Raw genomic sequence first — 15676 nt, 5'->3', positions numbered from 1 at the left:
AAGAAAGCCTACATACATTACTATTGCCAGAGGCACCAAAGAAATATTAGATGGGTTTGTTTTGGGTTTTAAAATTAGTTTATGATCAAATTGGAATCCCACGATGAATTATTTAAAGTTCGCTGCAAATCGAGAGATTTTTGTATTTTTTAAATAAATTATTTAAATGAAATAGTGATCCATTTTGACTCCTACATTTGTCGTCACACAGTACCACGTGTTGAAACAGACCAATCAGGGGCCAGCAGGCTCACCCTCTCGCATTCCATAGACATTAAAATTGACTTGATACTTTGTTAATAGTTTGTTAGTTATGGTCACTTTCAACATGATGCTTAGCGATTATTTTGGTGCTATTCAAATAAGGAGGGTTACTACATCCAAATATAGCGACCGGACTATGGTATAAAAGTGACGGTTGATATAGCGACCGGACTATGGTATAAAAGTGACGGTTGATATAGCGACCGGACTATGGTATAAAAGTGACGGTTGATATAGCGACCGACCGTGACGGTTGATATAGCGACCGGACTATGGTATAAAAGTGACGGTTGATATGATGATATAGCGACCGGACTATGGTATAAAAGTGACGGTTAATATAGTGACTATGGTATAAAAGTGACGGTTGATATAGCGACCGGACTATGGTATAAAAGTGACGGTTGATATAGTGACCGGACTATGGTATAAAAGTGACGGTTGATATAGCGACCGGACTATGGTATAAAAGTGACGGTTGATATAGCGACCGGACTATGGTATAAAAGTGACGGTTGATATAGCGACCGGACTATGGTATAAAAGTGACGGTTGATATAGCGACCGGACTATGGTATAAAAGTGACGGTTGATATAGCGACCGGACTATGGTATAAAAGTGACGGTTGTTTGTTCTTGATTGAAAGTATTGCCGATGGGTTTTCTGTTGTTTATTGCGTTGTATGTGTAGCGGTGTGATGTTCCCCAAGATTATGCACCAAGTTGCACACAAGGATCAATTCAAATAGGCCAGGTCAAGAGGGAATGATAATAATTCAGTGTGTTTTTTTTTATTGTTGAAATTACAGCTCCATAGCTAATGTTTTTCTTTGGTGTACAAACACTTTTTCATATCAATATTGTACATACATGTGATTGTAAAAGTTTAGTATATTTTGGTTTGGCCAATCGCGGGTTATCTGTATTTCCGTACCCCCTTATAGTTCTCTTTTGCCTGACCTTCGGCATAGCGAGTTGCCTGAGAGCAATGACTGCGCCAAGGTTTAACATAATGTGTGTTGTCTCTTCGTGTGCAGAGAATAAATAAATAAACTAGCAGACCTCCAGTTGTGGCAGCATCCTAATTAAAAGTACACAACTTAGAACGAACCACGCTATATGCCTGTGCTTCATACTGAGTATCAGGGTCGTCCTCGACGGTAGCTAACATGGCCATTTTCTTCTCTCACGTTATTTTATTTCAAGTAGGATAGCCTATACAAGAAATAACTAATATTGATAACTATTTACATGTCACCTTGATACATAGTCTACTACTCAATGGGGAGGGCATGAAAGGCGACAACACCAGGACACTGTGCCCTTCGCTCCCGTTTGACAAGCCCTACTGTCCGGCAACGACGAGGGCTACCTAGTAGCCAATATCAGGGTCATAGTAAACACACGTCAATCTGACATGAAGCAACTCTCATCAAATCAGATGTTATTTCTCACATGCGCCGAATACAGCTGGTGTAGGTAGACCTTACCGTGGAATGCTTACTTACAAGCCCTTAACCAACAATTCAGTTAAATAAATAGAGTTAAGAAAATATTTACTAAATCAACGAAAGTAGAAAATAAAAAGTAACACAATAAATACTTCCGGCTTCATGTGCAATCGGGAGTTTTTCATAGGAATACACTCAATGACCAAGGTCAAATCAATGACGTCAGTGCTCTTCAGGTCGGAATTCGGAGCTCTAGAAAGATGCCAGAGTTTTCCCGAGTTGGATGACCGTTCAAAACGATTCTTCCTAGTCGGAGCAAGTCTTCTTTTTTTTCCCCCCCAGAGTTCCCAGTGTCTTGAACCCACTGAAGTCTGAGATTTCCCAGTTCTTAGTTGTACTGAACGCTCCGTTAATGTCTATAGGAGATTAGCTCTGATCTCTGAACCTCTTCTAAACAGATTTAGTGAATGTGTGATGATGTGACGTGTTTATACCCAGTAACGTCATTCAAAAAGTCAGGCAAATTGTTTTGACTTAAATTTTTTGTGTGACTTTTTTTGTTTTATTTTTCGGTAGCAACACACATGGCAACATGGAAGCACCTCCCAGGCAGTAGTTTGGTTAGACCGTCTTTGGTGGTTTACATTCCACATAACTATGATTGAATTTCGGATGTTTTGAAATAGATCAGAAATACAGTCTTGCAGCAAAGAAACATCTAAAGCAGGGCCAGTTCTAGCCTTTTGGGGGCCCTACGTGAGATTTGGTTGGGGACCCCCAACGCTCGGGAAAAACATGACCCCCCCCCCCCCCCCCCCCTTGGCGGCAAAATGTTTAAGTTTAAAGTTAACTTCCTGCAATTCTACACATTTTGCCATGACTTATGCCGTGTTAGTGATATTTGAGTGAGAATGAATAACAAAATCAATTGGGGCCCCCCGGAGGTCAAGTCCAGTGCCTTCAGAAAGTATTCATACTCGATAGGTTGGACGATTCTCTTCTCATCACGCAATTTTGAGAGAAAAAAACGTGGAAATCAGTCCATCTGCCAACATAAACACAATGGAACAATATATCATTTAAATATTGAAAGTGTGTCAACACTTTGTAGAAGCACCTTTGACTCAGAGGTGTGAATACTTATGTAAATGAGATATTTCTGTATTTTATTTTCAAGGAATTTGCAAACCTTTCTAAAAAAAAAAAAAACATTTTGACTTTGTTATTATTGTACGTAGATGGATGAGACTTACAGCTGTGTGTCTGTCTGTTGTGTCTGTTAGTTGTGTCTGTTAGTTGTGTCTGTCTGTTGTGTCTGTTAGTTGTGTCTGTCTGTTGTGTCTGTTAGTTGTGTCTGTTAGTTGTGTCTGTTAGTTGTGTCTGTCAGTTGTGTCTGTTAGTTGTGTCTGTTAGTTGTGTCTGTCAGTTGTGTCTGTTAGTTGTGTCTGTTAGTTGTCTGTCTGTTGTGTCTGTTAGTTGTGTCTGTTAGTTGTGTCTGTTAGTTGTGTCTGTCTGTTGTGTCTGTTAGTTGTGTCTGTCTGTTGTCTGTCTGTTAGTTGTGTCTGTCAGTTGTGTCTGTTAGTTGTGTCTGTTAGTTGTGTCTGTTAGTTGTGTCTGTTAGTTGTGTCTGTTAGTTGTGTCTGTTAGTTGTGTCTGTCTGTTGTGTCTGTTAGTTGTGTCTGTCTGTTGTGTCTGTTAGTTGTGTCTGTTAGTTGTGTCTGTCTGTTGTGTCTGTTAGTTGTGTCTGTCTGTTGTCTGTCTGTTAGTTGTGTCTGTTAGTTGTGTCTGTCTGTTGTCTGTCTGTTAGTTGTGTCTGTCAGTTGTGTCTGTCTGTTGTCTGTCTGTTAGTTGTGTCTGTTAGTTGTGTCTGTCTGTTGTGTCTGTCTGTTGTGTCTGTCTGTTGTGTCTGTTAGTTGTGTCTGTTAGTTGTGTCTGTTAGTTGTGTCTGTCAGTTGTGTCTGTTAGTTGTGTCTGTTAGTTGTGTCTGTTAGTTGTGTCTGTTAGTTGTGTCTGTCAGTTGTGTCTGTTAGTTGTGTCTGTTAGTTGTGTCTGTTAGTTGTGTCTGTTAGTTGTGTCTGTTAGTTGTGTCTGTTAGTTGTGTCTGTTAGTTGTGTCTGTTAGTTGTGTCTGTTAGTTGTGTCTGTTAGTTGTGTCTGTTAGTTGTGTCTGTTAGTTGTGTCTGTTAGTTGTGTCTGTTAGTTGTGTCTGTTAGTTGTGTCTGTTAGTTGTGTCTGTTAGTTGTGTCTGTTAGTTGTGTCTGTTAGTTGTGTCTGTCAGTTGTGTCTGTTAGTTGTGTCTGTTAGTTGTGTCTGTCAGTTGTGTCTGTCTGTTGTGTCTGTCAGTTGTGTCTGTCAGTTGTGTCTGTCTGTTGTGTCTGTCAGTTGTGTCTGTTAGTTGTGTCTGTCAGTTGTGTCTGTCAGTTGTGTCTGTCTAGTTGTGTCTGTTAGTTGTGTCTGTTAGTTGTGTCTGTTAGTTGTGTCTGTCAGTTGTGTCTGTTAGTTGTGTCTGTCAGTTGTGTCTGTTAGTTGTGTCTGTTAGTTGTGTCTGTCTGTTGTGTCTGTTAGTTGTGTCTGTTAGTTGTGTCTGTCAGTTGTGTCTGTTAGTTGTGTCTGTTAGTTGTGTCTGTCAGTTGTGTCTGTCAGTTGTGTCTGTTAGTTGTGTCTGTCTGTTGTGTCTGTTAGTTGTGTCTGTTAGTTGTGTCTGTTAGTTGTGTCTGTTAGTTGTGTCTGTTAGTTGTGTCTGTTAGTTGTGTCTGTTAGTTGTGTCTGTTAGTTGTGTCTGTTAGTTGTGTCTGTTAGTTGTGTCTGTCAGTTGTGTCTGTTAGTTGTGTCTGTCAGTTGTGTCTGTTAGTTGTGTCTGTTAGTTGTGTCTGTTAGTTGTGTCTGTTAGTTGTGTCTGTCTGTTGTGTCTGTTAGTTGTGTCTGTTAGTTGTGTCTGTTAGTTGTGTCTGTCTGTTGTGTCTGTCTGTTGTGTCTGTTAGTTGTGTCTGTTAGTTGTGTCTGTCAGTTGTGTCTGTTAGTTGTGTCTGTTAGTTGTGTCTGTCAGTTGTGTCTGTTAGTTGTGTCTGTCTGTTGTGTCTGTTAGTTGTGTCTGTTAGTTGTGTCTGTTAGTTGTGTCTGTTAGTTGTGTCTGTTAGTTTGTCTGTTAGTTGTGTCTGTTAGTTGTGTCTGTCAGTTGTGTCTGTCAGTCTGTGTCTGTCAGTTGTGTCTGTTAGTTGTGTCTGTTAGTTGTGTGTGTGTGTCTGTTAGTTGTGTCTGTCAGTTGTGTCTGTTAGTTGTGTGTGTCAGTTGTGTCTGTTAGTTGTGTCTGTCTGTTGTGTCTAGTTGTGTCTGTTAGTTGTGTCTGTTAGTTGTGTCTGTCAGTTGTGTCTGTCTGTTGTGTCTGTCAGTTGTGTCTGTTAGTTGTGTCTGTCAGTTGTGTCTGTCTGTTGTGTCTGTTAGTTGTGTCTGTTAGTTGTGTCTGTCTGTTGTGTCTGTCTAGTTGTGTCTGTTAGTTGTGTCTGTTAGTTGTGTCTGTTAGTTGTGTGTCTGTTGTGTCTGTCAGTTGTGTCTGTCTAGTTGTGTCTGTTAGTTGTGTCTGTTAGTTGTGTCTGTTAGTTGTGTCTGTTAGTTGTGTCTGTTAGTTGTGTCTGTTAGTTGTGTCTGTCTGTTAGTTGTGTCTGTTAGTTGTGTCTGTTAGTTGTGTCTGTTAGTTGTGTCTGTTAGTTGTGTCTGTCTGTTGTGTCTGTCAGTTGTGTCTGTCAGTTGTGTCTGTCAGTTGTGTCTGTTAGTTGTGTCTGTCAGTTGTGTCTGTCAGTTGTGTCTGTTAGTTGTGTCTGTCTGTTGTGTCTGTCAGTTGTGTCTGTTAGTTGTGTCTGTCAGTTGTGTCTGTTAGTTGTGTCTGTTAGTTGTGTCTGTCAGTTGTGTCTGTCAGTTGTGTCTGTTAGTTGTGTCTGTCAGTTGTGTCTGTTAGTTGTGTCTGTTAGTTGTGTCTGTTAGTTGTGTCTGTTAGGTGTCTGTCTGTTGTGTCTGTTAGTTGTGTCTGTCAGTTGTGTCTGTTAGTTGTGTCTGTTAGTTGTGTCTGTTAGTTGTGTCTGTTGTGTCTGTTAGTTGTGTGTCTGTTAGTTGTGTCTGTCTGTTGTGTCTGTCTGTTAGTTGTGTCTGTTAGTTGTGTCTGTTAGTTGTGTCTGTTAGTTGTGTCTGTTAGTTGTGTCTGTTAGTTGTGTCTGTTAGTTGTGTCTGTTAGTTGTGTCTGTGTCTGTTAGTTGTGTCTGTTAGTTGTGTCTGTTAGTTGTGTCTGTTAGTTGTGTCTGTTAGTTGTGTCTGTCAGTTGTGTCTTAGTTGTGTCTGTCAGTTGTGTCTGTTAGTTGTGTCTGTTAGTTGTGTCTGTCAGTTGTGTCTGTTAGTTGTGTCTGTCAGTTGTGTCTGTCAGTTGTGTCTGTTAGTTGTGTCTGTTAGTTGTGTCTGTCTGTTGTGTCTGTCTGTTGTGTCTGTCTGTTGTCTGTCTGTTAGTTGTGTCTGTCTGTTGTGTCTGTTAGTTGTGTCTGTCTGTTGTGTCTGTCTGTTGTGTCTGTCAGTTGTGTCTGTCAGTTGTGTCTGTCAGTTGTGTCTGTTAGTTGTGTCTGTTAGTTGTGTCTGTTAGTTGTGTCTGTCAGTTGTGTCTGTTAGTTGTGTCTGTCTGTTGTCTGTCTGTTAGTTGTGTCTGTCTGTTGTGTCTGTTAGTTGTGTCTGTCAGTTGTGTCTGTCTGTTGTGTCTGTCAGTTGTGTCTGTCAGTTGTGTCTGTCAGTTGTGTCTGTGTCTGTCAGTTGTGTCTGTCAGTTGTGTCTGTCTGTTGTGTCTGTCTGTTGTGTCTGTTAGTTGTGTCTGTTAGTTGTGTCTGTTAGTTGTGTCTGTCTGTTGTGTCTGTCTGTTGTCTGTCTGTTAGTTGTGTCTGTCTGTTGTGTCTGTTAGTTGTGTCTGTCTGTTGTGTCTGTCAGTTGTGTCTGTTAGTTGTGTCTGTTAGTTGTGTCTGTCAGTTGTGTCTGTTAGTTGTGTCTGTTAGTTGTGTCTGTTAGTTGTGTCTGTCAGTTGTGTCTGTTAGTTGTGTCTGTCTGTTGTCTGTCTGTTAGTTGTGTCTGTCTGTTGTGTCTGTTAGTTGTGTCTGTTAGTTGTGTCTGTTAGTTGTGTCTGTCAGTTGTGTCTGTTAGTTGTGTCTGTTAGTTGTGTCTGTTAGTTGTGTCTGTTAGTTGTGTCTGTTAGTTGTGTCTGTTAGTTGTGTCTGTTAGTTGTGTCTGTTAGTTGTGTCTGTCAGTTGTGTCTGTCAGTTGTGTCTGTCAGTTGTGTCTGTCAGTTGTGTCTGTCTGTTGTGTCTGTCAGTTGTGTCTGTTAGTTGTGTCTGTCTGTTGTGTATGTCTGTTGTGTCTGTTAGTTGTGTCTGTCAGTTGTGTCTGTTAGTTGTGTCTGTCTGTTGTGTCTGTCTGTTGTGTCTGTCAGTTGTGTCTGTCAGTTGTGTCTGTCTGTTGTGTCTGTCAGTTGTGTCTGTCAGTTGTGTCTGTCTGTTGTGTCTGTTAGTTGTGTCTGTTAGTTGTGTCTGTTAGTTGTGTCTGTTAGTTGTGTCTGTTAGTTGTGTCTGTCAGTTGTGTCTGTTAGTTGTGTCTGTTAGTTGTGTCTGTCAGTTGTGTCTGTCAGTTGTGTCTGTCAGTTGTGTCTGTCAGTTGTGTCTGTGTCTGTCAGTTGTGTCTGTCAGTTGTGTCTGTCTGTTGTGTCTGTCTGTTGTGTCTGTTAGTTGTGTCTGTTAGTTGTGTCTGTTAGTTGTGTCTGTTAGTTGTGTCTGTCAGTTGTGTCTGTTAGTTGTGTCTGTCAGTTGTCTGTTTGTTGTCTGTCTGTTGTGTCTGTCAGTTGTCTGTCAGTTGTGTCTGTCTGTTGTGTCTGTCAGTTGTGTCTGTTAGTTGTGTCTGTCATTTGTGTCTGTTAGTTGTGTCTGTTAGTTGTGTCTGTCAGTTGTGTCTGTTAGTTGTGTCTGTTAGTTGTGTCTGTTAGTTGTGTCTGTTAGTTGTGTCTGTCTGTTGTGTCTGTCAGTTGTGTCTGTTAGTTGTGTCTGTCAGTTGTGTCTGTTAGTTGTGTCTGTTAGTTGTGTCTGTTAGTTGTGTCTGTCAGTTGTGTCTGTTAGTTGTGTCTGTCTGTTGTGTCTGTCAGTTGTGTCTGTTAGTTGTGTCTGTCAGTTGTGTCTGTCTGTTGTGTCTTCTACAGATGCACAATCGAGAGATATATCATGATATATATCCTGGATATGGTTAGATATCCTGATATCCTGGATATGGTTAGATATCCTGATAGATATCCTGGATATGGTTAGATATCCTGATAGACATCCTGGATATGGTTAGATATCCTGATAGATATCCTGGATATGGTTAGATATCCTGATAGATATCCTGGATATGGTTAGATATCCTGATAGATATCCTGGATATAGTTAGATATCCTGATAGATATCCTGGATATAGTTAGATATCCTGATAGATATCCTAGATATAGTTAGATATCCTGATAGATATCCTGGATATAGTTAGATATCCTGATAGATATCCTGGATATAGTTAGATATCCTGATATCCTGGATATGGTTAGATATCCTGATAGATATCCTGGATATGGTTAGATATCCTGATATCCTGGATATGGTTAGATATCCTGATAGATATGGTTAGATATGCTGATAGATATCCTGGATATGGTTAGATATGCTGATAGATATCCTGGATATGGTTATATATCCTGATAGATATCCTAGATATGGTTATATATCCTGGATATAGTTAGATATCCTGGATATCGTTAGATATTCTGATAGATATCCTGGATATAGTTAGATATCCTGATAGATATCCTGGATATAGTTAGATATTCTGATAGATATCCTGGATATAGTTAGATATCCTGATAGATATCCTGGATATAGTTAGATATCCTGGATATCGTTAGATATTCTGATAGATATCCTGGATATAGTTAGATATCCTGATATCCTGGATATAGTTAGATATCCTGATATCCTGGATATAGTTAGATATCCTGATAGATATCCTGGATATAGTTAGATATCCTGATATCCTGGATATGGTTAGATATCCTGATATCCTGGATATGGTTAGATATCCTGATATCCTGGATATGGTTAGATATCCTGATAGATATGGTTAGATATGCTGATAGATATCCTGGATATGGTTAGATATGCTGATAGATATCCTGGATATGGTTATATATCCTGTTAGATATCCTAGATATGGTTAGATATCCTGATATATATCCTGGATATGGTTAGATATCCTGATATCCTGGATATGGTTAGATATCCTGATATCCTGGATATGGTTAGATATCCTGATAGATATCCTGGATATGGTTAGATATCCTGATAGATATCCTGGATATGGTTAGATATCCTGATAGATATCCTGGATATAGTTAGATATCCTGATAGATATCATGGATATGGTTAGATATCCTGATAGATATCCTGGATATGGTTATATATCCTGATAGATATCCTAGATATGGTTAGATATCCTGATAGATATCCTGGATATGGTTATATATCCTGATAGATATCCTAGATATGGTTAGATATCCTGATATATATCCTGGATATGGTTAGATATCTTGATAGATATCCTGGATATGGTTAGATATGCTGATAGATATCCTGGATATGGTTAGATATGCTGATAGATATCCTGGATATGGTTAGATGTCCTAGATATTGGGGGCATCCTGGGATGTGCTTTCATATGTTATTGCCGTAAGAGTGAGTTAGCAGGTCAGATCACAGTGGCTCCCTGTTAATTCAGTTATTTTTATGCTAAAAGACGAATTATGAATCTACAGCCATCAATATACTTTTGTCCTGAATATCTATAGTGCCTATCGTCAGGTACTTACATTTATTGTATTTTGTAATGTTTGAAATACCCAGTCTGATATTGACATGCAAGGGAATCTACAGCAGTGGTGGCCCCTCAAAGGATGAAGGGGAGGACCATCCTCAGTGAATTTCATAAAAATATGAATAGTAAAACATTTAAAGTTATCATTTTTAGATAAAACTATATTAAAATATATTCACGTCACCAAATAATTGATTAAAACACACTGTTTTGTCATTAAGGTCAACAGTAGCCTCAACAGCACTCTGTAGGGTAGCACCATGGTGTAGCTGGAGGACAGCTAGCTTCCATCCTCCTCTGGGTACATTGACTTCAATACAAAACCTAGGAGGCTCATGGTTCTCACCCTCTTCTATAGACTTACACAGTAATTATGACAACTTCCGGAGGAGATCCTCTAACCTCTCAGAGCTCTGACGGCATGAACTGACATGTTGTCCACCCAATCAAAAGTATCAGACAATAAATCTAATACTGAAAGCATAGGCTACAGCTAGCTAGCACTCCAGTGCAATAAAATGTGGTGAGTAGTTGACTCAAAGAGAAAGACAATAGTTGAACAGTTTCAAACTAATTCATTTCTTCCAAAATGAAGGAGAAGCAAGAGAGAGACAGAGATTTCATCATTTGTTTTCACTTTCAGTTTCACTTACTTAGCTAGGAAATGCTGCTAGCTAGTTTAGCCTACTGAAACACCCTGCTCAAACAGAGGGATGCTATGTTAGCTAGCTGGATATAACAGAGGGATGCTATGTTAGCTAGCTGGCTATAACAGAGGGATGCTATTTTAGCTAGCTGGATATAACAGAGGGATGCTATGTTAGCTAGCTGGCTATAACAGAGGGATGCTATGTTAGCTAGCTGGCTATGACAGAGGGATACTATGTTAGCTAGCTGACTGACTATCCAACACAACACTGGAACTCTTCCAAGTCAAGGTAAGCTTTAAGTTTGACTAATTTATTGCCACCGTGGGCCGCCGGTGTAACTGCTAAACTGCTTACTGACTGTACACTGTAACGTTACTGCATGATTATAGCGGGTTTACTAACGCGTTAGTTCTATTAGCTCTGTTGACTCGGTTGTTACTTTAGCTAGCATGGTGACAACGATGTAGGGTGTGTGTAGTGGTTATATGCTTTGACTTGGAAAGTTTTTTTTTGCCTGGTCACATACAGCTGATTTGTTGTGCATTTAAGTCCACAAACTAAGGTTAAAAGGTGAGAGGAGGAGAGCGAATAGATGTGAGAAGGAATACCACGTGGCTGCTATGAAAGTGAACTGTGTTTACGTGTGATCATGGGAGTAATCATTCCGCCTTTTCTGTTGAAAAATGTTTCTTAAACGGAAGCAAACGGAACGAAAAAGGGATAAACATACCTGAATATGTCCAATAGAACTCTCATTTGCAACTGTTGGACCAATGATTACACCCTAGATCAGCTAGATGCAGGCAAGGCGGTATTGAATGTGTTACTATCTGTCCATGTGTCACCGCCTGTCACCTCAAATCTGTATCTCGACCTCTGTGCACCTACATTGTAAACTTTCATTCATAGGCTAGGTTGTAGAAACCTCATGATGGGTGTAGGGGAAAAATTTGAGTATCACCTAGTATCCTAAACCTAACACTGTTACATTGAACTGGGTGAATGGAATATGAATGACAGTCATCCAATATGCTGTAATAGAAATAAGGCAGTGATCATCAAGTCCTCCCTCATCTTAATAAACGGCACCGACTGTCACTGATCTACAGCCATCACCATCGTCGAGCTTAATGCACATCTGATGTTTCGTCCTTTGCCAATTGTCGCAGATTCAACTACAGATCACCTGGGACCGTTGGTCCCTTCTTATCTTTATCACACAACGCAAGAGAGCGTAAAGATCACATCTACGAACACGCAACTCGTCAGTCCTTGTCGTGGATGTGCTTTTTACCGGCTTCCACTCCTCTCAGCTAAAAACAAGAAGAACGTGATCATCAACACTGGACAATTGAGGAGTGGAGAAAAAAAAACATTGCCTTGTCCGCCGAATCCCGGTTCCTGTTTGCGGTCATGCGGATGACAGAGTCAGGATTTGACGTAAGCAACATGAGTCCACGGCCCCATGTTGCCTGGTGTCAACGGTACAGATTGGTGGCAGAGGTGTAACGGTGTGGGGAATGTTTTCCTGGCACTGGTTAGGTTCCGTATTATCAAGTGTTCAACGTTGCCATGCCCCAAAGAATTGTACTGTACTGGAGGGAAAGGGTGGTCCGACCTGGTACGAGATATTTTAGTCAGCAAACTCAATGTATTTATATTGTACAACTGTTCAATCAATTACATTTATTTTATAAAGCCCTTGTTTTTTACATCAGCAGTTGTCCCAAAGTGTTTATACAGAGAGAGATGAAACAGCAGGTATGGGACAAGTTAACACGTCTGGTAAACAGGTCAGGGTTCCAGCTACTCAGGGTTCCAGCTACTCCACTAAACAGGACAGGGTTCCAGCTACTCCACTAAACAGGACAGGGGTACAGCTACTCCACTAAACAGGACAAGGTTCCAGCTACTCCACTAAACAGGTCAGGGTTCCAGCTACTCAGGGTTCCAGCTACTCCACTAAACAGGACAGGGTTCCAGCTACTCCACTAAACAGGTCAGGGTTCCAGCTACTCAGGGTTCCAGCTACTCCACTAAACAGGTCAGGGTTCCAGCTACTCAGGGTTCCAGCTACTCCACTAAACAGGACAGGGTTCCAGCTACTCCACTAAACAGGACAGGGGTACAGCTACTCCACTAAACAGGACAAGGTTCCAGCTACTCCACTAAACAGGTCAGGGTTCCAGCTACTCAGGGTTCCAGCTACTCCACTAAACAGGACAGGGTTCCAGCTACTCCACTAAACAGGTCAGGGTTCCAGCTACTCAGGGTTCCAGCTACTCCACTAAACAGGTCAGGGTTCCAGCTACTCAGGGTTCCAGCTACTCCACTAAACAGGACAGGGTTCCAGCTACTCCACTAAACAGGACAGGGGTACAGCTACTCCACTAAACAGGACAAGGTTCCAGCTACTCCACTAAACAGGTCAGGGTTCCAGCTACTCAGGGTTCCAGCTACTCCACTAAACAGGACAGGGTTCCAGCTTCTCCACTAAACAGGTCAGGGTTCCAGCTACTCAGGGTTCCAGCTACTCCACTAAACAGGACAGGGTTCCAGCTACTCCACTAAACAGGACAGGGGTACAGCTACTCCACTAAACAGGACAAGGTTCCAGCTACTCCACTAAACAGGTCAGGGTTCCAGCTACTCAGGGTTCCAGCTACTCCACTAAACAGGACAGGGTTCCAGCTACTCCACTAAACAGGACAGGGGTACAGCTACTCCACTAAACAGGTCAGGGTTCCAGCTACTCAGGGTTCCAGCTACTCCACTAAACAGGTCAGGGTTCCAGCTACTCAGGGTTCCAGCTACTCCACTAAACAGGACAGGGGTACAGCTACTCCACTAAACAGGACAAAGTTCCAGCTACTCCACTAAACAGGTCAGGGTTCCAGCTACTCAGGGTTCCAGCTACTCCACTAAACAGGACAGGGTTCCAGCTACTCCACTAAACAGGTCAGGGTTCCAGCTACTCAGGGTTCCAGCTACTCCACTAAACAGGACAGGGTTCCAGCTACTCCACTAAACAGGACAGGGGTACAGCTACTCCACTAAACAGGACAAGGGTACAGCTACTCCACTAAACAGGACAAGGTTCCAGCTACTCCACTAAACAGGTCAGGGTTCCAGCTACTCAGGGTTCCAGCTACTCCACTAAACAGGACAGGGTTCCAGCTACTCCACTAAACAGGACAGGGGTACAGCTACTCCACTAAACAGGACAAGGTTCCAGCTACTCCACTAAACAGGTCAGGGTTCCAGCTACTCAGGGCTCCAGCTACTCCACTAAACAGGTCAGGGATCCAGTTACTCCACTAAACAGGACAGGGTTCCAGCTACTCCACTAAACAGGACAGGGGTACAGCTACTCCACTAAACAGGACAGGGTTCCAGCTACTCCACTAAACAGGTCAGGGTTCCAGCTACTCCACTAAACAGGACAGGGTTCCAGCTACTCCACTAAACAGGACAGGGTTCCAGCTACTCCACTAAACAGGACAGGGTTCCAGCTACTCCACTAAACAGGACAGGGTTCCAGCTACTCCACTAAACAGGACAGGGTTCCAGCTACTCCACTAAACAGGACAGGGTTCCAGCTACTCCACTAAACAGGTCAGGGTTCCAGCTACTCCACTAAACAGGTCAGGGTTCCAGCTACTCCACTAAACAGGACAGGGTTCCAGCTACTCCGCTAAACAGGTCAGGGTTCCAGCTACTCCGCTAAACAGGACAGGGTTCCAGCTACTCCACTAAACAGGTCAGGGTTCCAGCTATTCCACTAAACATTTCAGGGTTCCAGCTACTCCACTAAACAAGACAGGGTTCCAGCTACTCCACGAAAGAGGTCAGGGTTCCAGCTACTCCACTAAACAGGACAGGGATCCAGCTACTCCACTAAACAGGACAGGGATCCAGCTACTCCACTAAACAGGACAGGGATCCAGCTACTCCACTAAACAGGACAGGGATCAAGCTACTCCACTAAACAGGACCGGGATCCAGCTACTCCACTAAACAGGACAGGGATCCAATTACTCCACTAAACAGGTCAGGGTTCCAGCTACTCCACTAAACAGGACAGGGATCCAATTACTCCACTAAACAGGTCAGGGTTCCAGCTACTCCACTAAACAGGACAGGGATCCAGCTACTCCACTAAACAGGACAGGGTTCCAGCTACTCCACGAAAGAGGTCAGGGTTCCAGCTACTCCACTAAACAGGACAGGGATCCAGCTACTCCACGAAAGAGGTCAGGGTTCCAGCTACTCCACTAAACAGGACAGGGATCCAGCTACTCCACTAAACAGGACAGGGATCCAGCTACTCCACTAAACAGGACAGGGATCCAATTACTCCACTAAACAGGTCAGGGTTCCAGCTACTCCACTAAACAGGACAGGGATCCAGCTACTCCACTAAACAGGACAGGGTTCCAGCTACTCCACTAAACAGGTCAGGGTTCCAGCTACTCCACTAAACAGGACAGGGTTCCAGCTACTTCACTAAACAGGTCAGGTTCCAGCTACTCCACTAAACAGGACAGGGATCCAGCTACTCCACTAAACAGGACAGGGATCCAGCTACTCCACTAAACAGTACAGGGATCCAGCTACTCCACTAAACAGGTCAGGGTTCCAGCTACTCCACTAAACAGGACAGGGATCCAGCTACTCCACTAAACAGGACAGGGTTCCAGCTACTCCACTAAACAGGTCAGGGTTCCAGCTACTCCACTAAACAGGTCAGGGTTCCAGCTACTCCACTAAACAGGTCAGGGTTCCAGCTACTCCACTAAACAGGACAGGGTTCCAGCTACTCCACTAAACAGGACCGGGATCCAGCTACTCCACTAAACAGGTCAGGGTTCCAGCTACTCCACTAAACAGGACAGGGATCCAGCTACTCCACTAAACAGGTCAGGGTTACAGCTACTCCACTAAACAGGACAGGGTTCCAGCTACTCCACTAAACAGGACAGGGTTCCAGCTACTCCACTAAACAGGTCAGGGTTCCAGCTACTCCACTAAACAGGACAGGGATCCAGCTACTCCACTAAACAGGTCAGGGTTCCAGCTACTCCACTAAACAGGACAGGGTTCCAGCTACTCCACTAAACAGGACAGGGATCCAGCTACTCCACTAAACAGGTCAGGGTTACAGCTACTCCACTAAACAGGTCAGGGTTACAGCTACTCCACTAAACAGGTCAGGGTTACAGCTACTCCACTAAACAGGTTAGGGTTACATCTACTCCACTCTCTATGTTATGGACCATAAGCATTTGAAGTTCATCATTTTGGAAAAGCACCCCTCCAGACCTCACTACTGTACATCACATATGTGATAATGGCATCTATCCCATATGAAAGACTCATTTTATTTATTTTTTCACCTTTATTT

The sequence above is a fragment of the Oncorhynchus nerka genome, linkage group LG12 (assembly GCF_034236695.1).
Source record: "Oncorhynchus nerka isolate Pitt River linkage group LG12, Oner_Uvic_2.0, whole genome shotgun sequence".
Taxonomy (NCBI): domain Eukaryota; kingdom Metazoa; phylum Chordata; class Actinopteri; order Salmoniformes; family Salmonidae; genus Oncorhynchus; species Oncorhynchus nerka.
Note: the sequence above shows the minus strand (reverse complement) of the source record.